Source organism: Monodelphis domestica, chromosome 4 (assembly GCF_027887165.1).
Source record: "Monodelphis domestica isolate mMonDom1 chromosome 4, mMonDom1.pri, whole genome shotgun sequence".
NCBI classification, from domain to species: domain Eukaryota; kingdom Metazoa; phylum Chordata; class Mammalia; order Didelphimorphia; family Didelphidae; genus Monodelphis; species Monodelphis domestica.
Genome location: NC_077230.1, coordinates 224,860,900 through 224,886,642, shown reverse-complemented (window position 1 = coordinate 224,886,642; position 25,743 = coordinate 224,860,900). Strand labels below are relative to the sequence as shown.

The following is a 25,743-nucleotide window of genomic DNA, read 5'->3' as shown; positions in this document are numbered from 1 at the left end:
CACAATGTCTGGCACACACTAGGCACTCCCCACTAGTAGGGAGAAACCATACAAACATGTATGTACAATATATACAAAACTGTATATGTGTATATATAGTATATATATGCACACAGTAAATTGGAGATAATCTTAGAGAGAAGGTATTAGGGGAAAGGAATAAGCATTTAAATAGCACCTACTATATGCCAAGTGCTTTTACAAATATTATTTCATTTGATTCTCAGAACAATCTTTCAATGTAGGTACTATATTGGCAAAAAAAAAGCTAATTGACTTGCCCAGGGTCAAGCAGCTAGTCAATATCTGAGGTTGGATTGGAACTTAGGTCTTCCTGATTCCAGGCACAGATCTCTCTCTACCTCACCACCACTGGCCACTCAGGGCACTAGCATTCAGGGGGATTGGGGAAGGTTTTCTGCAGGTGAGATTTTAACTGAGTGTCAGAGGAAGGCAGAAAGGCCAAAAGTCGGAGAGGAAGCACGTCTTGTGTAAAGAATAGCAGAGAGTGCCTAGTGTGTGCCAGACATTGTGGTAAACATTTTTTGCAAATATTATCTCATTTGATCTTTACACAACAAACCTGCAAGGTAGATGCTATTATTATTTCTATTTTATAGTTGAAGAAATCAAGGCAAATAGATTAAGCAACTAGCCCTGAGTCACATAGCTAGTCAGTAGCTGAGGCCAAATTTGAACTCTGGTCTTCCTGACTCTATTGACTCCAACTCAAGCTGATCCTGAAGGTAATAGGGAGCCACTGGAATGGAAAGAGAGAAAACAGAAGGTGGGGAGACCAAATAGAAAGCTAATATGATAGAATGGACCAAGACTGATGGTACAGCGGATAGAGAGCTGGGCCTGGAGTCAGGAAAATCCGAGTTCACATCCTGCCCAAGATACTCAATAGCTGTTTGTAGTTAGATAAGCCACTGATTTCTATTTTTCTCAGTTTCTTCAACAAATATATGAGGATAATAATAGCACCTTCCTCCCTGGGTTGCCAAGAGGATCAAGTGAGATAAACGTAAAGCACTTAACTTGGTGTTTGGCATATAGGAAGCACTATATAAATAATAATTATTATTATTGCAATGGGAATGGAGATGAATGGGATAGTTATTTTGAAAGTGAAATGAATAGTTATTTTGAAAGTGAAATTAATAAAACTTGAACATTAATGGGATGACATTGTACTGTGGTCACTGACAGTGATATATGACAAAAAAATACATTATTGTCCCTTGACTTTACAATTTATGGTACAAAAACCAAAACCAAATGATCTCTTTCCTTACAGTTTTAAAGTAGGGAGGCAGTGTGGAGTGGTAGCCAGGGCAATAGACTGGGGAGCAAGAAACCTGAGCCCTAATCCCAGTTTTATAACTAGGAATATGACAAAGAATGAGATTCCTAATTTATCTGGTATTTTTCTTTAAAATGGGAGGGCAGTTTGGACTAGATTATCTCTTAAATTTTTTCCCCATTTCTAATACTCAATATATCTGTTAGTATAACAAGACTAATACACAAGCAACAGGTAAGTAATGGTCTAAGACTAAACAGGAGGGGCTTTATTCCTGTCTTCTGCCCATCTGGGTCAGGTAATCAACAGATGTCTTATGTCCCTAACTTCCTTCTTACTGACCCATGTTCATTTCAAGTAGGAGAGGTGATAAGCAAAACTCATCATAGATTTTTCTATGTCTATGTGCCCATCTGAGGCTTTTTTCCACATTGGTTTCAAAATCATCTAAAAGCATTTTCCGGGCTACCCATCCCCAGTGAATCTTGACCATGCTCTGATTTTATTTTGATTTTACAAGTCTATAGTACTTAGGCTCAGACTTTGTTACATCGATTTTCATTCATTTGTATGTTGCTTTGTATAGGGATGTGTTTATAGGGGGAGAGATTGTGTGTGTGTGTGTGTGTGTGTGTGTGTGTGTGTGTGTGTGTGTGTGTGTGTGTGTGTGTGTGTGGCATAGGGTTAGGGGGTGGGGATGAGGGTTGTGTTTCTCCTGATGGATGGCTAATTCCTGGAGGGTTAAAGATACACCTCTTTGGATATGTGTTCATTATTTTGCTAGGCACTCACTGTTGAGTGAGACAATAGAAGTATGATGCATGATCCTTGATTTAAAGGAGTTTATAGTCTCGTTGGGGAGATAAGACTAAGACATATGGATCAATAGTTAACAAATATTAAGCTGTCTGGAACCAAGTACGAAATTGGGTGGCACAAATGGTAAATGCAGTAGGAATGCAGAGAAGGGAGAAATCAGTGTGGGCTTGAGTCTTTTGGAAGGACTTCATGGAGGAGGGAGGAATTAGATTAGGTTTGTAAAGTGTGTGTAGGATTTGGGTAGGCTGAGAAGCATCTGGCTTCAGTTTGAGGGGAGGAACATGAGAAAAGTCAGCATGGAATGTTTCTAGGAGTCTGAGGGAACTGACCCTGCTACAAGAGAAGGTACATATTGAAGAGTAATGGAAAATATGATTGAGCTAAAAAGGATGGGGCTGGATTATGGAAGACATTGAGAAAGGTAGAGTGTAAAAATGAAGTCAGTATTTAGTTGTTTTCTAATAGAATGTGAGCTCCTTAAGAAAAAGGATTGTTAATGTTTGTATTTTTATCATAAAAAATGTCATTTAGTCTCCATTGGGTCCTCACCTTTTACTCCCCCATTGATTTACTCCCTGAATTGATTATGTTACTTTCCACAGAGGTTCTTCTAAACCCTTTCTTCTCCCATCAAGTCTCTGACATAATTCCCTCAACTGAGAATTTTATCTTACATAAGAATAATAATCATCACACTTCCTAGCTGTGTGACCCTAGACAAGTCACTTAACCCCCATTGCCTAGCCCTTACCACTCTTCTGCCTTAGAGCCAATACCTGGTATTGACTCCAAGATGGAAGGTAAGAATTTAAAAAAAAGAAGAAGAATCATCATGATAATGTTTTGTTGTTAAGGTTCCGTTGTTTTTCAGTCATGTCCAACTCTGATCCCATTTGGGGTTTTCTTGCCAAGAATCTGGACTGCTTTGCCATTCCCTTCTTCAGCTCATTTTACAGATGAGGAAGTGGGGCAAACAGGGTTAAGTAACTTGCCCAGTGCCACCCAGCTAGTAATTGATTGAGGCCAGATTTGAACTTGGCTCTTCCTGACTCTTAGGGCCCATGCTTCATCCACTATGCTACCTAGCTCCTAAATCATAATAATAACTAACATTTACATAGTGCTTACTATGTGCCAAAAACTGTGCTAAGCATATTATATTTATTGTTTTATTTAATCCTCATGACAACTTTGGGAGGCAGGTGCTACTTTACTGAGAAAATAGAAAACATTTGCTGTGTTTCCTCTTCTTTTCCTTCCCTTCCCCCTTTCTTTCCTCCGCTTCTCTATTTTTAAATTTCAGTTTAATCAAGAGGTGCCCCTTCTAAGGCACATGGTCAACCCCACTGCATGTATCCTTGATCCCATTTCCTCTCAGTCCCACTATCATCCCCCTGCTCACCAATTTTCAATCTCTCCTTATCTACTGGTTCCTTCTTGATGCCTATAAACACGTCCAGGTCATTTCCATTCTGCAAACAAACAAACAAAACAACCTTTACCAATGTATTCTTCTATATTTCTCCTTTTGCAACCCAGTTCCTAGAAAAAGCTTCCTTACACCCATTACTGTCAATTTCTCTCCTCTGATTCACTCCTCAACCTTTCCAGTATATTACCTGGGCAGAATTGCTCATCTGAATACTTTTCTCTTCACAGCTTTTTTTTTTTTGATGTTAGTATCTCTTTTTTTTTTATTAATATATTTTATTTGATCATTTCCAAGCATTATTCGTTAAAGACATAGATCATTTTCTTTTCCTCCCCCCCACCCCCCATAGCCGACGCGTAAGTCCACTGGGCATTAGATGTTTTCTTGATTTGAACCCATTGCTTTGTTGATAGTATTTGCATTAGAGTGTTCATTTAGAGTCTATCCTCTGTCATGTCCCCTCAACCTCTGTATTCAGGCAGTTGCTTTTTCTCGGTGTTTCCACTCCCATAGTTTATCCTTTGCTTATGAATGGTGTTTTTTTTCTCCTGGATCCCTGAAAGTTGTTCAGGGACATTACACCGCCCCTAATGGAGAAGTCCATTACGTTCGATTATACCACAGTGTATTAGTCTCTGTGTACAATGTTCTCCTGGTTCTGCTCCTCTCGCTCTGCATCACTTCCTGGAGGTTGTTCCAGTCTCCATGGAACTTCACTTTATTATTCCTTTGAGCACAATAGTATTCCATCACCAACATATACCACAGTTTGTTCAGCCATTCCCCAATTGATGGGCATCCCCTCGTTTTCCAGTTTTGGGCCACCACAAAGAGCGCAGCTATGAATATTTTTGTACAAGTCTTTGTGTCCATTATCTCTTTGGGGTACAGACCCAGCAGTGCTATGGCTGGGTCAAAGGGTAGATATTCTTTTGTCGCCCTTTGGGCATAGTTCCAAATTGCCCTCCAGAATGGTTGGATCAGTTCACAACTCCACCAGCAATGAATTAATGTCCCTACTTTGCCACATCCCCTCCAGCATTCATTACTTTCCTTTGCTGTTATGTTAGCCAACCTGCTAGGTGTGAGGTGATACCTCAGAGTTGTTTTGATTTGCATCTCTCTGATTATAAGAGATGTAGAACACTTCTTCATGTGCTTGTTAATAGTTTTGATTTCTTTATCTGAGAACTGCCTATCCATTTCCCTTGCCCATTTATCAATTGGAGAATGGCTTGATTTTTTGTACAATTGATTTAGCTCATTATAAATATGAGTAATTAAACCTTTGTCAGAGGTTTCTATGAAGATTTTTTCCCAATTTGTTGTTTCCCTTCTGATTTTAGTTATATTGGTTTTGTTTGTACAAAAGCTTTTTAGTTTGATGTAGTCAAAATTATTTATTTTACATTTTGTGATTCTTTCTATATCTTGCTTGGTTTTAAAGCCTTTCCCCTCCCAAAGGTCTGACATGTATACTATTCTGTGTTTACCCAATTTACTTATGGTTTCCTTCTTTATGTTTAAGTCACTCACCCATTTTGAATTTATCTTGGTGTAGGGTGTGAGGTGTTGATCTATTCCTAGTCTCTCCCACACTGTCTTCCAATTTTCCCAGCAGTTTTTATCGAATAGTGGATTTTTGTCCCAAAAGCTGGGATCTTTGGGTTTATCGTATACTGTCTTGCTGAGGTCGTTTTCCCCCAGTCTATTCCACTGATCTTCCTTTCTGTTTCTTAGCCAGTACCAAATTGTTTTGATGACTGCTGCTTTGTAATATAGTTTGAGGTCTGGGACTGCAAGGCCCCCATCATATGTGTTTTTTTTCATTATTTCCCTGGATATCCTTGATCTTTTGTTCTTCCAAATGAACTTTGTTATGGCTTTTTCTAAATCAGTGAAGAAGTATTTTGGTAGTTCAATGGGTATGGCACCAAATAGATAAATAAGTTTGGGTAGGATGGTCATTTTTATTATATTGGCTCGTCCTATCCATGAGCAGTTAATGTTTTTCCAATTGTTCAAGTCTAGTTTTAGTTGTGTGGCGAGTGTTTTGTAGTTGTGTTCATATAGTTCCTGTGTTTGTCTTGGGAGATAGATTCCTAGGTATTTTATTTTGTCTAAGGTGATTTTGAATGGGATTTCTCTTTCTAGTTCTTGCTGCTGTGCTGTGTTGGAGATATATAGAAAAGCTGATGATTTATGTGGGTTTATTTTGTATCCTGCAACTTTGCTAAAGTTGTTGATTATTTCAATTAGCTTTTTGGTTGAATCTCTAGGATTCTTTAAGTAGACCATCATGTCATCCGCAAAGAGTGATAACTTGGTCTCCTCCTTGCCTATTCTGATGCCTTCAATTTCTTTATCTTCTCTAATTGCTACTGCTAGTGTTTCTAGTACAATGTCAAATAGTAGAGGTGATAATGGGCATCCTTGTTTCACTCCTGATCTTATTGGGAATGCATCTAGTTTATCCCCATTGCAGATGATATTAGCTGTTGGTTTTAGATATATACTGTTTATTATTTTTAGGAATGACCCTTCTATTCCTATGCTTTCTAGTGTTTTTAATAGGAATGGGTGTTGTATTTTATCAAAGGCTTTTTCTGCATCTATTGAGATAATCATGTGGTTCTTGCTAGTTTGCTTGTTGATGTGGTCAATTATGTGGATGGTTTTCCTAATGTTGAACCAGCCCTGCATCCCTGGTATGAATCCTACTTGATCATGGTGAATGATCCTTCTGATCACTTGCTGGAGTCTTTTTGCTAGTATCCTATTTAAAATTTTTGCATCTATATTCATTAGGGAGATTGGTCTATAGTTTTCTTTCTCTGTTTTTGACCTGCCTGGTTTTGGAATCAGTACCATGTTTGTGTCGTAAAAGGAGTTTGGTAGAACTCCCTCTTTGCTTATTATGTCAAATAGTTTGTATAGTATTGGGGTTAACTGTTCTCTGAATGTTTGATAGAATTCACAGGTGAATCCATCAGGCCCTGGGGATTTTTTCTTAGGAAGTTCTTTGATGGCTTGATGGATTTCAATTTCTGATATGGGATTATTTAAGAATTCTATTTCCTCTTCTGTTAGTCTAGGCAGTTTGTATTTTTGTATATATTCATCCATTTCTCCTAAATTGGTGTATTTATTGCCATATAATTGGGCAAAGTAATTTCTAATGATTGCCTTAATTTCCTCCTCATTGGAGGTGCTGTCCCCCTTTTCATCTTTAATGCTGTGAATTTGCTTTTCTTCCTTCCTTTTTTTAATTAGATTGACCAGTACTTTGTCTATTTTGTTTGTTTTTTCAAAGTACCAGCTTCTTGTCTTATTTATTAAATCAATAGTTCTATCACTTTCGATTTTATTAATTTCTCCCTTAATTTTTAGGATTTCTAATTTGGTTTTCTGCTGGGGGTTTTTAATTTGATCGCTTTCGAGTTTTTTCAATTGCATTTCCAATTGATTGATCTCTGCTCTCCCTTGTTTGTTAATATGAGCTTTCAGGGATATGAATTTGCCTCTGATTACCGCTTTGGCTGCATCCCAAAAGGTTTGAAAGGATGTTTCGCCATTGTCATTTTCCTTGATGAAATTATTAATTGTTTCTATGATTTCTTCTTTAGCTAAACGGTTTTGGAGTATCATATTGTTTAATTTCCAATTGGTTTTAGATTTGGTTTTCCATGTACCATTACTAATCATTATTTTTATTGCCTTGTGATCTGAGAAGGCTGCATTCATTATTTCTGCTTTTTTGCATTTGTGTGCTATGTTTCTGTGACCTAATGTATGGTCAATTTTTGTGAATGTGCCATGTGGTGCTGAGAAGAAGGTGTATTCCTTTTTATCCCTATTTATTTTTCTCCATATGTCTATTAATTCTAATTTTTCTAAGATTTCATTCACTTCTTTTACCTCTTTCTTATTTATTTTTTGATTTGATTTATCTAAATTTGATAATGGTTGGTTTAAGTCTCCCACTAGTATGGTTTTATTGTCTATTTCTTCCTTCAATTCTCCTAGTTTCTCCATTAGAAATTTGGGTGCTATATTATTTGGTGCATGCATGTTGATTAATGATATTTCCTCATTGTCTAGAGTCCCTTTTAACAAAATATAATTACCTTCCCTATCCCTTTTGATCAGGTCTATTTTTGCATTGGCTTTATCAGATATCATGATTACCACTCCTGCCTTCTTTCTATCAGTTGAGGCCCAGAAGGTCTTACTCCATCCTTTAATTCTGACCTTGTGGGTGTCAACCCGCCTCATGTGTGTTTCTTGAAGACAACATATGGTAGGGTTTTGGATTCTAATCCATTCAGCTATTCGTCTACGTTTTATGGGTGAGTTCATCCCATTCACGTTCAAAGTTATGATTGTCATTTGTGGACTCCCTGGCATTTTGATTGCCTTCCCTAATTCTAACCTTTTCTTCTTCGGCTCTACCTTTTAGTCCAGTGATTTACTTTGAATCAGTCCCCCTTGTCCCCTCCCTTGATGTTTCCCTTTTTAGTCCCTCCCTTTTTGTTTCCTCCCCCTCCCCCCTCTCTTTCCCTCCCTTTTTGTTCTCCCTCTCCCCCTCCCCCCCTTGGTTTTCCCTTCTCCTTACCCTTGTTGGGTAAGATAGAATTCAAGATCCCAATGGATCTGGATGTTTTTCCCTCTCAGAGTTGATTTCCCTGAGATTGAGGTTTAAGTAAACCCCCCCCCTCTCTTCCTCTCCTTCTTATAGGAGTTTTCTTCCCCTCCCCTTCCCCTGTGAATCTTTGTGTGAGAACCATTATTCTATTTGGTCTTTCTTTACCCCCTATTTATACATTACATTTTCCCCACATATTAGTATACATAGGTTGATATAAATGTAGTCCTTATAGAAGAGAGTTTGAGTAAAAGAAGATAACATTTTTCCCCTTTCCTTAATATTTACCTTTTCAGGTATTCCTTGCTCTTTGATTTTCGGTATCAAACTTTCCACAGAGCTCTGGTCTTTTCTTTGCAAAAAGTTGGAAGTCTTCTATTTTGTTGAATGCCCATACTTTCCCTTGGAAGTATATAGTCAGTTTTGCTGGGTAGCTGATTCTTGGTTGGAGACCCAGCTCTCTTGCCTTTCTGAAGATCATGTTCCATGCCTTACGATCATTCAGCGTAGAACTTGCAAGGTCTTGTGTGACCCTGATTGGCATTCCTTTATATCTAAATTGTCTTTTTCTGGCTTCCTGTAGGATTTTTTCTTTTGTTTGATAGCTTTGGAATTTGGCAATTACATTCCTGGGAGTTGTCTTTTGGGGGTTTAGTGTAGAAGGTGTTCTGTGAGCTCTGTCAGTGGATGTATTGCCCCCTTGTTCTAGAATCTCTGGGCAATTTTCTTTGATTATATCTTGTATCACCATGTCCAGTTTGGTGTTTATTTCTGGCTTTTCTGGGAGTCCAATTATTCTTAAATTTTCTCTTCTCCCCCTGTTTTCCAGATCTATCACCTTGTCGGTGAGATATTTTATGTTCTCTTCTAATTTCTTGGTGTTTTGGCTTTGCTTTATTAGTTCTTGCTTTAAAGCCTGGTTTTCTTTTACAGTTTGGTCAAACTGGTTTTGTAGATGCGTGAATTTCTTTTGCATCATTTCCCACTTTTCCTCCCAGAGGGCTTCCATCTTTTTGGTCCTTTCTGATTCAAATTCTTCATGGGTTTGTGGAGAGTTTCTATTTCCTTTGGAAGATTTTGGAGAATTTTCTTGTATATCTTCTTCTATCTGCTCTGTATTTTGTATTTTGGCTCCATAGAATGTGTCCAGAGTCGCCCCTTTCTTCTTATTTTTCTTGGTATTTTGGGGCTTCTGTGCTTCTGTGGAGTTTGTCATCTCTGAACGTGGAGGATTGGCTTTTCTTGTCTTTGTCTGGTGATCAGAGACTTTAGTCCTGGGCAGATGTTGGTTCCCTGGGTTAAACTGAATATGCCTCACTGGAACTGGAATGGAAGGGTCGGACCACGAGGCCACACTCTCCCCCTGGCTCGATTTCCGGAAGTTGCCTTCAGAATCCCTGGCCGTGAGGCTGTTTCGTCGGCCTGCGGGGGGATGGGCTGCCGCTTCCCCAAGCTCCGAGAGCACAGACTTTCACTGAGACTTGGATAGCAGGATCCAGCCCGTGAGGCTGTCTTGCCCGCCCTGAGGGTTGCTGTTGTTTTGACCAGCTCTCTGCAGCGGGAGCCCCAGGCAGTAACTTTCACCTGGACCGACCAGCTCTTTGCAGCGGAGGCCCCGGGCAGTAACTTTCACCCGGACCGACCAGCTCTCTGCAGTGGAAGCCCCAGGCAGTAACTTTCACCCGGACTGGGACTTGGGTAGAAGACCCTGAGGGTTGTTGTTCCTCAGACCCTGCTCTCTGAGCCCTGTGCGGCTGCCGCTTCCGGGAGCCTTGGACTCTGCGCTCCTACCCCTGAGGTCCGAGGGATCTCGGGTTCTGGCTTTTAAGGGGAGCCGTACCTTTTGAACAGGGTCCAGGTCCAGGAGGAGAGTTCCCAGGGTCTGTGCTGTTGATCGGTTTGAATTTCAGCGCCTTAGGAGCTTCTAGTTTGAGGTCGGTCGGGAAGGGTTTTCCGGAGATCTGAACTTCAGCTTTCTCTAAGCCGCCATCTTAACCGGAAGTCCACAGCTTTTTTTAATTGCCTAGTCTGATGGCCTTTGGTCAATCCTTATCCTTCTCTGCCTTTTTGAAGCATTTGCCACTGCTGACTTTCATTTCCTCATGAATACACTTTCCTCTCCAGGTTTTCCCAACACTAGTGAGTAAGGATTATTTCAGTTTTTAAATTTGTATTCCCAATACCTAGCACAATGCCCATTGATTGAATGGTTGGCTCTCCTACCGATGTGACTGCTCCTTTTTAGCCTGCATTCCTGGTTCATCACTCAGAAAACATCCTCAACTATGGTTATATCCTAAGACTCTGTCCTGATCACTCTTCACTTTTTTTGTTCTGTTCTAGATATCCCTCACTGGCTCTCCTGGAGCTTGATTTTCACATCTATGCTGATTCTATGTCAAGTTCTTATCTTTCTTTTGGGATTCTAGCCTAGCACCTCTAAATAACTAATGTATATATCAAAATGGATATCCTGTAGGCATCTCAAACTCAACTTGTTCAAAATGGAATTCATTATTTCTTCCCCCAAATCCACCTGTCTTTTAAAATTTGCCTATTTTTGATGAGGTCACCTCCATCCTTTCAGTTATCTAAGTTTGAAACCTCCATCTTATTCTCAATTGCTTATCTTCCCTCACTCTATTTATATATTCTTTATAGGGCAACTAGGTAGCACAGTGGATAGTGTGCTGGGACTAAAGAAAGGAAAACTCAAATAGACTTGAATTTAAATCTGGCCTCAGACATTTATTGGGTAAATCACTTAACTCTGTCTCAGTTACTCATCTGTAAAATGAGCTGGAGAAGAAAATGGCAAATCCCTCCAGTATCTTTATCTGTACCACTAAAGAGATCATGGAGAATAAGATATGATTGAAAATGACTAAACAACAAAATCTGTCTAGTTAGTCAATTGCCAAATGCTGTATTTTCTCATTTTTTGCATCTATTTCCTTCTCTTGTATATGTAGTCACAACCCTTGCCCTGGTTTTCATTACCACTCACCTAGATTATTGCAATAAACTTTTAATTGGTATTCTTGCATCATATCCTTGACTACTTAAATCCATATTACACATGCCTGCCAAAACTATTTTCCTAAAGTATACGTCTGACAGTGTTACCTCCCTACCCAATGAGCTCCACTGGTTTCCTTTTGCTTCTAATATTAGTTATAGGATCCTATGCTTAACTTTTAAATCTTTTGACAGTTTTACCCTGATCCATTTCTGGAGAGGCATTCTAAGTTGCTACCTTTCCTGTACTCTATGGTCCATCCAAACTGACCTTCTTACAGTTCCTTACAACTAACACTCCATCTCCATTTCCTGTGCCAAGAGTATTGCTCCTACCTTGTTGCCCATCTAGTATTCTGTTCAAGTGATATCTTATTTATTCTTTTTTTAAGTTAAATTTTATTTTTTTTCAATGACAAGTAGAAACAGTTTTTGACCATTGTTTTCTGACATTTAGCAATTCAGATTCTCTGTCTCCTTCCCTCTTCCCTCTCTGGGGTGGTAAGTCATCTAATATAGATGATAACAGTCCTTTCATGCAATACATGTTTCCATATTTCCTATGTCATGACTGAAGACATATATCACATATATAATAAACAAGTTATGAAGGAAATAAAGTGAAGGGTGAAGTGCTTTGATCTGAAATAAAATTCTAACAGTTCTTCTTTGGCTATGGGTCATTTATTTTTCTTTTTAATCCTGAGTCCCTTGGGGTTATCTTGGAATTTTGTGTTCCTGACAATAGTTTAATCGTTCACAGGTAATCATAGCCTAATTTTTCTGTTACTATATATGTTATTCTCCTGGTCCTTCTCACTTCAATTTGCATCAGTTCATATAAATCTTTCCAGGTTTTCCTGAACCCATTCTGTTCATCATTTCTTATGGCACAATAGTTTTTCATTACAAACATAGATCTTAGCTTGTTCAGCCATTCCCCACTGATGAATATTCTCCATTGATGAACACCTCTTCAGTTTCCAGTTGTTTATCACTACAAAAAGAGCTGCTAAAAATATTTTTGTAAAAGTAGGTCCTTTCCCCCTATCTCTTGATCTTTTTTGGAATACAGATCCTGTAGTAGTATTGCTGGGCCAAAAGGTATACACAGTTTTATGGCTCTTTGGATATTGTAAGATTTAAAATTAGGTTTGACTCAATATGAAAGTTATAGAAGTGAGATTGTGGCCACTGTTTATAAAATATTAGCCCTTAAGGAAAAATGACTATTAGCAGCTTTTCTTTACAATGAGGTAGAGATATTGAAAGTGGGAAATGTAAGGAGACAGAGCTTTGTCTAGCCTACCACCCTAAATGCTGCTCTGGTGAAGTCCTGCTCAGTCCAGGGCAGGGGCTCCCTCAACTCCCAGTCACCATGTGGAAGTCCTGGTGGTGTCTTCAGTCATTCACCCAGCAAGCCTCTCCAGAGCAGAAAGCTCCAGTCCGGAACGATTCCAGGAAAAGGTGACTGCCTCCAAGAATCTCCCCTCAGCTCAGCTCACCATGGCAGAGAGAATGAATCAGTCCTTGGGCTTGACCTTCTATCCCCCTTTTTCTACATCACTGCCCATCTCTCCCCCTCTTGACAGGAACCAATTGTAGTCTCTCAATTTGCCTAGCACTGCCCAAGGGGGGAAGTGCTTGTGGTCTTTGGGGGTGTGAACTAGTAAGTGACTTGTGAACTCTCCTACCTAGTAACTTACCAAGTGCTAAGTAGGGGCACTTCAAGTTCTTGATTTGATTAACTAAAAATAGACAAAGGGAGAGTTAATTCTATCTTCACAATATATGAGAATTTTCCTGATTCTTTGAGTTTCCAATGTCTCTCCCTCTCCCTCTAACTCCATCTTACCTCATTTATTTATTCATATATTTAAATGTGCATTTTGCCTGCCTCTGAAAGAATGTAAGTTTTGTGAAGGCAAGGACTATTTCTTATTTTTTCCCTTTGTACACCTAGCACAGGCCCAATATATTTTCAATGTTTAATAAATGCTCTTTTTTTTTAAAGAAAACTCTTACCTTCTATCTTAGAATCAATATTAAGTTTGGATTCCAAGGCAGAAGGGCAATAAGGCCTTGTTAGGCAATTGGGGCTAAGTGACTTGTCCAAGGCGCTGCTAGAAAATCTCTGAGTCAAGATTTGAACCCAGGTCCTCAGGCCTGGTGCTTTATCCACTGAGCAACCTAGCTACCCCTTAAAAATGCTTATTAAATTGAATTGATTTGAATAGGAAATATAATCTGTCATTACAATGCATTTAAACTACTGATAAGTAGGATAGGGAGATGGGACAGAATCTTCACTTGCATTATCTATCTTGAGAAGCAGATGGTATCTTGTTTTGAATTTTGCTGTGGGTTTGAGAATAGTTTTTGGGTTTAATCCTAATTTGCAGAATTGTAAAAAATAAAAAACTTCCTTGATCTCTTTGGGAAAAATGATATTAGATCAGATGGAGAGAGACTGGAGACAGGGAGCTAGAAGGTTAATGTAGTAATTCAGGATTGAGGTGATGAATGACTGCTCTGAGGTGTGGTGGCTATGAGAATGGCGAGGAAAGGAAACCTGGATACACGAGATATTACTGGCAGGACTTGGTGAGTGGATATTGTTTTGTTTTGTTCTTAAATCCTCACTTTCTCTCTTAGAGCTGATACTAATGATTGGTTCCAAGGCAGAAGAGTGGTAAGGGCTAGGCAGTTAGGATTAAGTGAGTTTCCCAGGGTCACACAGCTAGGAGGTGTCTGAGGCCAGATTTGAACCCAGGAGCTCCAGTTTCTAGGCCTGCTTCTTTCTCTCCTGAGTCACCTAGCTGCCCAGGTAACTGGATATTGTGAATGAATATGAGAGAGCCATCAAAAATGACTCCCAGGTTTTAGTTCGAGTTTAAGTGGTTGTTAGAAAATGGTGATTTTATTTATACAAAGGAAAATTTTCAGATGGAGCTGGTTTGATGATAGAATATGATGACCTGAATTTCCAGCGGTAGAATATAAGTTCATTGAGAGTAAGCACTTCTGTTTTTGTTTTGCCTTTGTATCTCCACTGCCTAACTGAGCATGGGGCACATGGAAGACCCTTCATAAATGCTTGCTGAATTGGGGGCACATGGAAGACCCTTCATAAATGCTTGCTGAATTGAATCTCACATTTGAATTGAATATTGTTGCATGGCTCATCTTGCACATACAAATGGAGACATACATTAGCCTGACAGATGCAGAAAAAGATAAGACTAGAGATGTAGATTTGGGAGTCATCAGCATGGAGACAATCTTTGAAGCCATGATGAGTCTTAGAAGGGGAAAAAGTATAGAATAAAAGAAATGGGTCAACAATTGAGCCTTAGGAAACATTGGAGTGGGTAGATAGGAGAAGGAAGAGAAGCCACCGAATTCAATAAAGGAGGGTTTTCAGAGAGTCAGATTCTGGAAAAAGGAAGCAGTGGCTCAGACATCTGGTGTAGAAATGTTTTTTCTTTTTTTGAGGAACTGATACAGATGTGTTCCAGATGTGACAGTGAGGGCAGGGATGAGGAGGACTGAGAAAAAGTCTTTGGAATAGGTAAATTAGGTCATCAGTAGCCTTTTAGAAGTAGTTTTTAATAGTGGATGAGATTTAAAAAATAATCACTAAGATTTATGTAGTGCTTTAAAGTTAGCAAAAAAATTTATATATACTATTTCATCCGTCCCTCTGAGAGCCTCAGTCACCCTCTGTTATCCCCATTTTACAATTAGGAAATTCAGGCTCAGATGACTGTCCATGATCACAAGTAAATGTTGGAGGGGAGATTCAAACCCCATTTTTACTGACTTTGTTTTCATCATTCCCTGCTATTATCATACAAGGCAGAAAGAGTCTAGTGGAGAGAGAGAGACAGAGACAGAGAGAGAGAGAGAGAGAGAGAGAGAGAGAGAGAGAGAGAGAGAGAGAGACAGAGAGAGAGAGAGAGACAGAGAGACAGAGAGAGACAGAGAGAGACAGAGAGACAGAGAGAGACAGAGAGAGACAGAGAGAGAGAGAGAGAGAGAGAGAGAGAGGAGAGAGAGAGAGAGACAGAGACACAGAGAGAGAGAGAGACAGAGACACAGAGAGAGAGAGAGAGAGAGAGACAGAGACAGAGACAGAGACAGAGACAGAGACACACAGAGAGAGACAGAGACACAGAGAGACAGAGAGACAGAAAGACAGAGACAGAGACAGAGACAGAGACAGAGACAGACAGAGACAGAGAGAGGGAGAAACTGCCTATTCAAACTCAGCAGTGAAAGAGAGTGAGGCAGCTGGTGGTGTAGAGGATAGAGTGCTGGGCCTGGAGTCACAGAAGACTCATCTTCCTGAGTTCAAATCTGACCTCGGAGACTTACTAACCATGTACCTTTGGGCAAATCATTTAATGTTCAACTCAGTTTCCTCATCTGTAGAAAAGGCCTGAAGAGGGAAATGGCAAACCCCTCTAGAATCTCTGCCAAGAGGGGTCATGAAGATTGGACATGACTGCACAACAACAAAAGTGAAAGAAAGGAGATATACCGGACGGTGTGTTCTTAGAAAAAGGTTAATCTCACTCAAATGAGAGCATCTTCTTTTCCAGTGAGCTCAGCGCTGGGGCCTGCCCCCTTTTTAGTTTCAACCACAGCCTTCTCACTGGGGAGAAGGGAGATGAGAAAGTTGGATCCCAGCCACCTCTTGAAGTTTAGATTTGAGTCTGTCCGTCGTTTCACGGAGCTGGGAATATCTGACCCAAGATCCAGGGAGAATTCTGATTGGGAAATGTGGGCAAGACCTGGAAGTGGGAGCATTAACTCCTGCCCTGTCTGCCCGGACTCTGAGGCCAGGCCTCTCAGTGGGCACATGGGAGCCCTTGGCTTGATGCTGTCAGGCCAGCAGAGTCATAGCAGAGCAGGGAGCAGAGCTGTGGTTTGCCTACTCAGTTTAAAACCTCAATATCTTTTAAAGATTTCTTAAGGGTGGAGGGGTAGGGCTGGGGGAGGCTGCTGAGGGCAGGAAGAATTCCCCTCCTTTGATGTTTTCTAGTTTTTACCATCAGAATAAGGAGGTGAGTTAGCCTTTGGTCTCTAAAAGCAGGGTTAGAACTGGATGGGGAGAGGCAATAGGAAAACCCAAAGATATGCAAATGGAAGGAGCATTTCTTTTTTTATCTTTGCAGACTCTGTGATTCTGACTCCAGATTATTTGAGAGTAGATTATTTGCATTTTCTATATTACTTACAGCCTCCTTCCTAACTCTGCTTATCTGGGATGCAGGCTGCTAATAATAGGATGCTGGAAGGCCATTGCTTGAGCCCTGCCAAATGTGTGTCTGACCAAAGTAGATATTCCCTGCGTATCTATCAGGGTCTGGCAGAATATTTCCACCTGTCTGTCACTGAAATCTCACAATCCTCAAACTAAAAAGGATTCTTGCTTAGTTCACAGTATTCAGAGTTGGGAAAGACCTTAGAGATCAGCTCTTCCGACTTCTAATTCTACAGATGTTGAAGCCAAGCCTCAGAGGGGACAAGGGATCTTGTCTTGAGATCATGCCAGGAGTAAATATCAGAGCCAGTATTCAAACCTAGACCATTGTCTCCAATGGAGTCATGCCACGGACGTGCATTGGTTGAGTCTCGTTGAGGTCTCATAGAGGGACCAAGGCCAGTGATTGGAGGGTTTGGGGAAGGAGACCCAGGAGGGCTAGGCAGGGGAGACTGCCTTCTGGGATCCTTCTGGGCTTTTCAGGAAGAATAGTGGCAGGCACCTTTTAAGGACAAGCCTAGGGACAATACATATGCCTCCTTTATACTATATGCCTTTTAAAAATTGATTAATTAATTAATTTAATTTAGAATATTTTTCCATAGTTACATGATTCATATTCTTTCCCTCCTCCTCCTCCTCCTGTAGCCAAAGAGCAATTCATCTGGGTTTTACCTTATACTATATGCCTTTAGCCATGAGGAGAAGGTCTGGGTCATGGTCCTAGACTATAGTTTGAGTTTAGAGAGTGTGAGAACTAAAATCAGGGGCACATTCAAGAAGGTAATTAGAATGAGTGGAGCATCTTTGGAGGAAGGAGTAGGTGAAAAAGTCCATTCTTAGGAAAGAGACTGTTAGAGAGAATTATAGGCGTTGGGGATAGGGGAAAGAAAAGAATAAGGAAACAGAAAAGCAGGAGAGGGAAAAGGAAGAAGGTAGAATTCAGAAAGAATCATTAGACCCATACCAGAATATTCAACCATAGTCACTCAAGAATATATTATAATGGAGGGTAGCTAGGTAGCTCAGTGGATTGAGATCCAGGCCTAGAGACAGGAGGTCCTAGGTTCAAATCAAATTACCTCAGACACTTCCTGACTGTGTGACCCTAGACAAGTCACTTAAACCCCATTGCCTAGTCCTAGTCCTTACCACTCTTCTGCCTTGGAACCCATATACAATATTAATTCTGAGATGGAAGGTATATAAATGGAGATTTTGAGCTTTTGAACTTCATTCCCCAGAAGTCCCTTAGCATTTCCAAAAATTCCATTTTCCTGCATCCCCACATTTTGCATGATTATATTATATTTAAGTGGCTGTAACTCCTCCCTCTTTTCTCTCTTGGACCTGAAACTGGGATGAAGTCAGGCAGTTCTTTTGTTTTAGTTATTATTAATAAAACTTTTAAAATATAATATGTAGTTATTGATTATTAATTATGAAACCCACAAAGGTAAGGGTTTAAAAAAATAATATATTGTAATCCAGGAAAAATAAAAGGTTGAAAGTACATGTCTCAAACTTTGTTCATTTCATCATTCTAAACTCCTTACCCTTTCTCTGACCCCAGATAAATATTCTTACAGAGCAAGAACTTTGAGAGAAATGGGGGCTTATCTCCTGGCATGGGCTAGAGGTCAATAGGGATACTAGAGTTTAATTTCTTCCTGGAAAATAGGATTCTAAGCTGATAGTGGGAGAACCAGATCACCAAAATCCCAGACAAGAAACCTTATGGGTCATGTTGACCAATAACCTTATTTTATAAGTGTTTGGAAAGCCGAAGTCTTTAATCACAGAAAAATGTAGATAGGTTGTAGAAAACTTGGGTCTAGAACTCGACTTCTGAGTCCTAGTAGTCTACTTTATTTAGGGAGTATGGAGGTTGTTTATCATTATCTCCTGCTTTTTGTGTTCTACTAGGAATGGTCAGAATCATCCAGGAAATGCCAAAGAATAGCCTTGGGAGAATAGGGAGATGGGTTGATGTGGACCCAGCAGACAGTCACAGCTAAGAGATCTGACTCTTAAGTCCTTGCTGTTATCCTCTCCAACAATGGTTGCCAGGAAAATCGACTAAAGGCCAAAGAATTTTAATTTGAGGATTGTTTTCATTTCTTCTTCTTAGTTAAACAAAAGTAATATTCAACCATGAACTTGTCTTCTTTGGGGCTAAAGGTAAAAGCAGTGTGTGGGGGTTGGAATTGAGGGGTGGACAGGAACTATGTAGCAGGGAGGAGAGAACACAATGGTTGGGATTTCCTTTAGGCTCTCTGCTCTTTGAACAGTAGAACTAGTGGTCTATCCAGGTCACCCTGTTCATTTTGAGGGAGAAACCAGGCTTTGGGAGAGGAAAGGAAGGGTATCCTTTTCCTCACCTCCACTCCCAATGCCTCTACACCAATTCAGGCCTTTATTCTAGACTCCTAAGTGGTTTCCCAGCTTCCAGTCTCCACATCTCCTTAATTCCCACTGGAATTAAATCAAACCCAAGAAACCCAATTTCCATCTGGGCCTCCATTCTAGGAACACATCCTCTCCACATCTCTGATTCTTCTTTTCCTTTTATTTTCTTTTAAACCCTTACCTTCCACCTTAGAATCAATATTGTGTACTGGTTCCAAAGCAGAAGAGCAGTAAGGGCTAGGCAATGGGAGTTAAATGACTTGCCTAGGGTCTCGTGCAGCTAGGAAATCTGGGATCAGATTTGAACCCAAGACCTCTACTCTCTAAGTCTAGCTCTCAATCTACTGAGCCCCCTAGCTGCCCCCTTCCTCTTCTTTTAACACCTAACTCATGGTACCTCCTCCATGAATCCTGCCAGGCTTTCCCTGGCTGAAAATGATCTCTCCCTCCTTAGATACTCTGATGTTATTAGCAGTCTCTTTGCTCCTGCACACTCTACCATATCTATTCAGTGCTTGTGTGTACATTTGTGTCCCATTTTCCCCCAACCCTAATTGTAAAAGAAGATACATTATTCCATCTTTCATCTGGCACATAGTGGGACCTTAATAAGTATTTTTTAGTGGAATTGAACAAAAAATGCTGAAGGGAAGTAGATGCCATAGCTAACATGGAGAAGAGGGCTGTTTCAGCTTCTGGAAAGCTTGAGGCCCTGTTGATAAAGGAAAATAGCTAGCTCAGGTATTCTGAGGTGGCATTTCATTACTTATCGGCTCCTCCCCCTGCTCAGTGAAATTCTCTCTGAGATTGAACTTCAGCCACTGTCTTGGTAGCAAGACACATCTGGAGGAGGAGAGGCTTTTAACAAGAAGCTTCCTTCCTTTTGTGGGTTTTCACGTCAGAGGAGAGGAAGATATTCTCCAACTAGCAGTACCTGAATGTGAAGAAAGGAGACTAAGGTGGGGGGTACAGAGGGGAAGGTTGGCTAGGATGGTTTGGGGAGTAGAGCCTGAACCTGGGGAAAGAAGTAAGGATTCTTGAGATTTGGAGGGATTTGAGTGAGAAAGAACTCTAGGAAGAATTTCACAAAGCTATATTTAAGATGAAGGGGAAATGGCACCATGGTGGAATTTTCAACATGAGGCATGTGTGCCCTCAGGGGGAGGTATGAGAAACTAGTCAAGGGGAGAATGGATAACTAAATTATTATTTTTTAGGGTTATCTATTGTATTTTTATGTGTGTGTGTGTGTGTGTGTGTGTGTGTGTGCATGGTAAACTCAAGGATTTATTTTCTTTTATGTCAAATGGGGAGGGGATATAGAAACATTTCTAGAAAATTAGATGGGAAAACCCCCAATTGGAGTCAGAGGAACCAAATTTGGATCTTGAGGTGGCTAACGATTACTTCGTCGGACTCTGGAGAGTCACTTCTCTTCTCAAGGTCTTTGTTTTCTCATCTATAAAAATTTAATCTAAGGCCCCTTCCACCTTTATGTAAATGTTTGACTGGGGAGATGAGAGAAATAATTAGCAAAAATGCCATTTTTGATCATGTGTAAAGTGGTTTCTGGAGGGTGGAAATCTGAATCTTTTCTGGGAACATCCAGGATCTTTCTCCTTTCTCCCTGTTCTCTAAGTGTATTTTTCTAGCAGGGAGGAGTAGACTTCCCCGTTTGGAATTTCTTTACCCTAAGGGTTTTTGGTCAGTTCTATAATAGGCCTGAAGACCAGTTATTCCCCCTTCGGCCAGCATTATCTCTCTCAGTAAGTGCTGCAGAGTTTACCATTAAGTGACCTGGTTAATTTGTGTCTACCCTTTGCAGTGACCCCAAAGACTTAAGTGTTAAAACAAGGGATGGAGGAAGGAGGCTACCATGGGAGGCTTCTTCCAGCTGAGAGTCACTGGAGCAAGTTAAAATAGAACTTTCTACAACCTATTTCTTGCCCACCAGATTTAGAACTCATTTGGAGAGCTAGAATGGAGTAAGTGTGGCTTTATATGTGACTGTATTGAAAGAGAATCTAAAATTTGCACTGTGGATGGGGGATTCTTAGCTTGTGAAACATCTCTAAATACTTTAGTGGAGAAATAAGCATTACTTAGCTTTTTTATATATGACTGTATTGAAAGAGAATCTAAAATTTGCACTGTGGATGGGGGATTCTTAGCTTGTGAAACATCTCTAAATACTTTAGTGGAGAAATAAGCATTACTTAACTTTTAGATGTGGCCTTTTTTTATATTCTGGAAGCAAAAAGTTTTTTAAAAGTCAAATCTTTAATGGATAGTTTCAAGATCTTTCCTTCCAAAGTACCGATTTTTTATCTAAGGAGTTAGAATGATAGACTTAAGTTTCTAGACTTCTCCTTAGACACCCTCTGATTGAACCACCTGGCAATGTTGGGAGAATCAAAAGCAAAAAGAGACAAGGACCTAAATGAGGGCTGACAGACAACTAGGTGCGAACTAGGTAGGGAAAAAGCTCTGTTTTGAAGGGTAGACTGGTAGGTATTTTGTTTTTGTTTTTAAATCTCATCTTCCATTTGTATATTGGTTATTGTGTATTGGCAGAAGAGCAGCAAGGCCTAGGCAATGGGGGTTAAAAGTGACTTGCCCAGGTTCACATAGCTAGGAAGTATCTGGGGTCAAATTTGAACCCAGGACCTCCCACCTTTCAGCATGGCTTTCCATCTATTGAGCTACCTAGCTGCCCCTGGTAAGTACTTTGAGCCAGGTTTGGATGTAACAGTGCCAGTTGCTACCAAGTAGATGGGTGAGATATTTTTTGGATCAGTTTGTTCAGTTCTTCCTACAACCAACTTGAGGGCAAGGACAATGACTGTGTTTTTGTATATTTTATAGTGTCTGGTGCCATACATTGCACATAGTAGGTACTCTTTAAGTTTTTTAATGAAATTTTTTATCTCTTATTTACATATCCTCCTCCTCCTCCCCCTTCCAGTCTACCATGCCTTAAAAGAAGAATTAAAAAAGAAAAAAAAAATCTTTCAGCAAAACTAACCAACGTGTTGGCAAAGTCTGATATTTTGTGCTATGTTCCGCATCTATAGTTCCCCACTTCAACAAAGTACGCTGTATGTGCCTTCCCATATCTCTTTATAGGGGCCAAGTATTATCCTTTGCAGAAATCATTTTCCATTGTTTTGCTGTTATTATTTCCATTTGCACTGGTGTAAGTTAATGTGTGTTCTCCTGCTTCTATTTACTTTATATCAGTTCATATGTCCTCCTATTTCTCTGCATTTACCTTTTAGAACACAGTTATATTGCTTTATGATTATGTACCATAACTTGTGGACTTCTAGGCAATGCAGTGGATAAAGCCATAGACCTGGAGTCAGGAAAACCTGAGTTCAGATCCCTTCAGACATTTACTAAGTATGTAACCTGGGTAAGTCCCTGAACCTGTTTGCCTCAGTTCCCTCATCTGTAAAATGAACTGGAGAAGAAAATGGCAGATCACTCTGGTATCTTTACCACAAAATCCCAAATAGGTTTGCAAGGAGTTGGACACTACTGAAATGATTGAACAACAAAACCAAAACTTGTTTAGGAAATATTTGTTGTCTGGTTCCTTAGGTGGGGTTAATTGATTGAAGGGTATTCAGCAAACTGGAATGAATAAATGAAACTAGCCTTTAGGGTGTGTCAGGCAGAACCAACTATAAATAGAGACAAAATGCCGCAAGAAAAGACTTTAAGTTTGAATCCACCCACTGTCTATTGAGGACCCTTCTAGCTCTGACTTCCTGAGTTCAGTATGAACCACAGTGTACATAAAAGACAATTCATGTTAGTAAGAGTTAATTATGCAAAATTATGTGAAAATTATGAACACAAACTAGCTCCTGAAAAGAGGCTGTTGGATCTGTATTCTTGAAGACTTTCAAAGACTATGTTACCTCGTCTCAGATGGTTTAGAAGAGGACTGGACTAAATGAGATAACATCTTGTAGTCCCTGATAGTTTGCAGATTCTGGTTTTAAAGGTTTGTCCTTTGGGGAAGTGGTGAGTGTTTCTTTGAAAGGTGCCCCAGCAGGAAGGATGATAGAAAACTAGAAATACAGAATGAGACATAAATTTTCATGTCCACCATACTGGTTTGTTTTTCTAAACTATATATGTATGTTTTAGAAGGAAATGGGAGTGGAAACAGTGAATTAGTTGGAAGTGACTTATGAATGACTGATGCTAAAACAAAAAGAAAGAAAAGAACATAGATACTAAAAATACAGAGAGCAAATCAAAGCAGGGTACATGAATCAAATTATGGGTGATTTTGTTAGTACCTTATTAAATTTAATGGGCACTTTATAAACAAACTATAAGGTGGTTCAGTGGATAGAGAACCAGAACTGGAGACAGGAAGTCTTGTGTTCAAATATTGCCCCAGACACTTCCTAGATGTGTAACCCTTGGCAAATCACTTAACTCTAATTGTCTGACTGTTATTGCTCTTCTGATACTTAATCTTTATTCTAATGCAGAAGGTAAGGGTTTTAAAAAACAAAGTAACTAAGTAACAAGTAATAGTTTCATGTCAACTCTTTTTTTTGAGGGGTCCTTCCTTATTTGCTTTTTGTTGTTCAGTTGTATCCAACTTTCTGTGATTCCATTTGGGGTTTTCTTGGCAGAGATACTAGAGTGATTTGCCATTTCCTTCTCCAGTTCATTTTACAGATGAAGAAATTGAGGCAAACAGGGTTAAGTAACTTGCCTAGGGTCACAGAGCTACTGTCAGAAGCCAGATTTGAACTCAGGATGATGAATCAATTGTACCATCTAGCTGCCTCTCCTTATTTGTTAGGATGTGTATAGTTTTAGGAAAAGGCTTTAATCTTTAAAAGAAAAAAAATTTTTAAAAGAAAGATAATTTAGGAAAAGATCACAGAGGGAAGTAAAGTTGACCTTGTTGTCTCTTAGTCTGATAATGTAATTATGAGATAATAGTGGAGAAATTGGAAAACCATTCGTGAGGGAGAGGACCTAAATCAAAGGGAGTAGTGGGACTGAAATTGGGTGATCCAAAAAAGTTGTGTAATATCTTCCTCCTTAAGATTGGTAAAAATATGATAGAAATGTCTGTCATCTGTTAAGGCATTTCCTCTTTGGATAAAGAGATGGGCTAATTGACTTATAAAGTCTACGAACACTAAATTGCATTGCAATGAGTTAGAAGATTGTGGATTAGCTTTTCAAGAAGAATAATCAATGATGCGCCCAAATAGGAAGTGGTTTTTCTGAAGGGTAACTTGAGAAGTCCTAAGGCTCCTATGTAAGAAGCTGGATGTTGCCCCCCCAAAAGTCTTTTTTTTTCAGTGTGATATAATAAAAGGGGTCAAGAGGAACTGGGCTTGAAATCTTATATCTGATATTTGCTTAAATTGCCTAAATGAGTGTAAGTCATCCAACCTCTCTGAGTTTGTTTCTTCTTCTCTAAAACAGGATAATAATACCCTCTTCACAGACTTATGATGAGGATCAAGTGATATTGAATATGTAAAAAATTTTATAAACCTTGTAAGTGTCTATCAACCTCAGCTTTAATTTTATACTTAACATTTCTTATACATCCCCCTCAGCTCCAAAGAACAATTCATCTATTTCTTTCCTCCCTACTCCTTTGTTTTCTGCTGTTTTCTACCAGCCCATCTCCTACCTGAGAAAATCTAGAGGAGGAATAGGAAAGTACAAAGAGTACTTGTGCTGAGGTTATAGGACCTGAGTACAAATCCAAGTCCTATTATTTATTAAGTGCCTCACCTCAATCAGGTCATTTTTCCTTTTTAGCCTTTAACCCAAGCCATAAAATAAGAGTGTTCTCTTAAGGTCTCTTCTTGAGCTTTAACATTCTGTGATCTATGTAAAAGGCACATTTCAGAATTCAAAGAAGAAGAAATAATTCAGCATGAGCAGTCATTCTGACATGTCATCAACAATCAGGCATGTGTCACTGCTGTGGTAGACCAAATGCCCTTTTGAGCTCATCTCTACCTAGGATTTTATGATATGATAATCCCTAAGCACTGATCTGTTCTAGTTCAGGGAACATGCTAGGCATTTTCACATTCCTTGGTGGAAAAGTTGTACTTCTCTGCTGGGAACCATCAAGCCATGATATCTTGACACGATCACATGTGGTAACCAACAGGTCACAGAGTGGCCCTTTGGCAAGATATCATGGTTTGATGGCTCCCAGCACTTCACAGAGGACAAGGAGATATTTTCCAGTTGGCTTATTGGTGGTACTTCTTGTATTTTCATGGCTGAAGGGAATGAGGAACAGAGGTTAAAGTCCTTGGAAATTCTGACAATTGTCTAGGAGTCATATAATTAAATTTGGACTATGTTGGGAACATTTCAATGGTATATCAAGGGTAGATAAAGCTCCTTGCCCAATAGTAGTAATAGTGGCATTGATAGAAGTTATTTTATTTGCATCCCACCTCGAAACAAACTTTTGAAAGGTAGGAGGTGATACATATAAGTATTATGATACCCATCACACAGCTGAGAAAACTGAGAATGATCAATATAGCTAGTAAGCATCAAAGGCAAGATTTAAACCTAGCCATTCCTGGGTTCCAAGTTTGGCATTCTATCCCCTATACCATGCTTCCTCTCTAAGTTTAGTAGGGAAATGAGACATATCAACAGATAATTATAAGTGAAAATAAGTGAATGTGAATGTGAGAGTTACCAAACAAAAAACTGAATGATATTGGAGTGGGTGAAGTGGTTACTACAGGGTTTAAGAGTTTGGAGGCCTTTGAGTGGGGCTTTAAAGGAAGAGACTAGTCTCAACCTCTTTGGGGGAGCTC

General features: G+C 39.6%; 1 protein-coding gene across 8 annotated transcripts in view; it reads left to right on the top strand.

Moving 5' to 3' along the window:
* GRAMD1B (GRAM domain containing 1B) overlaps positions 1 to 25,743 on the top strand; it is a 352,537-nt gene that overhangs the window by 126,124 nt on the left and 200,670 nt on the right. The window contains exon 1 of one of the 8 annotated variants that reach the window (XM_056794200.1): positions 19,727 to 19,857. The exons of the other annotated variants lie outside the window; for them this stretch is intronic. The gene's annotated coding sequence lies outside the window, so the exon portion shown is untranslated. Of the gene's footprint in view, positions 1 to 19,726; positions 19,858 to 25,743 lie in introns of those variants that run through there. 8 annotated transcript variants of the gene reach the window in all.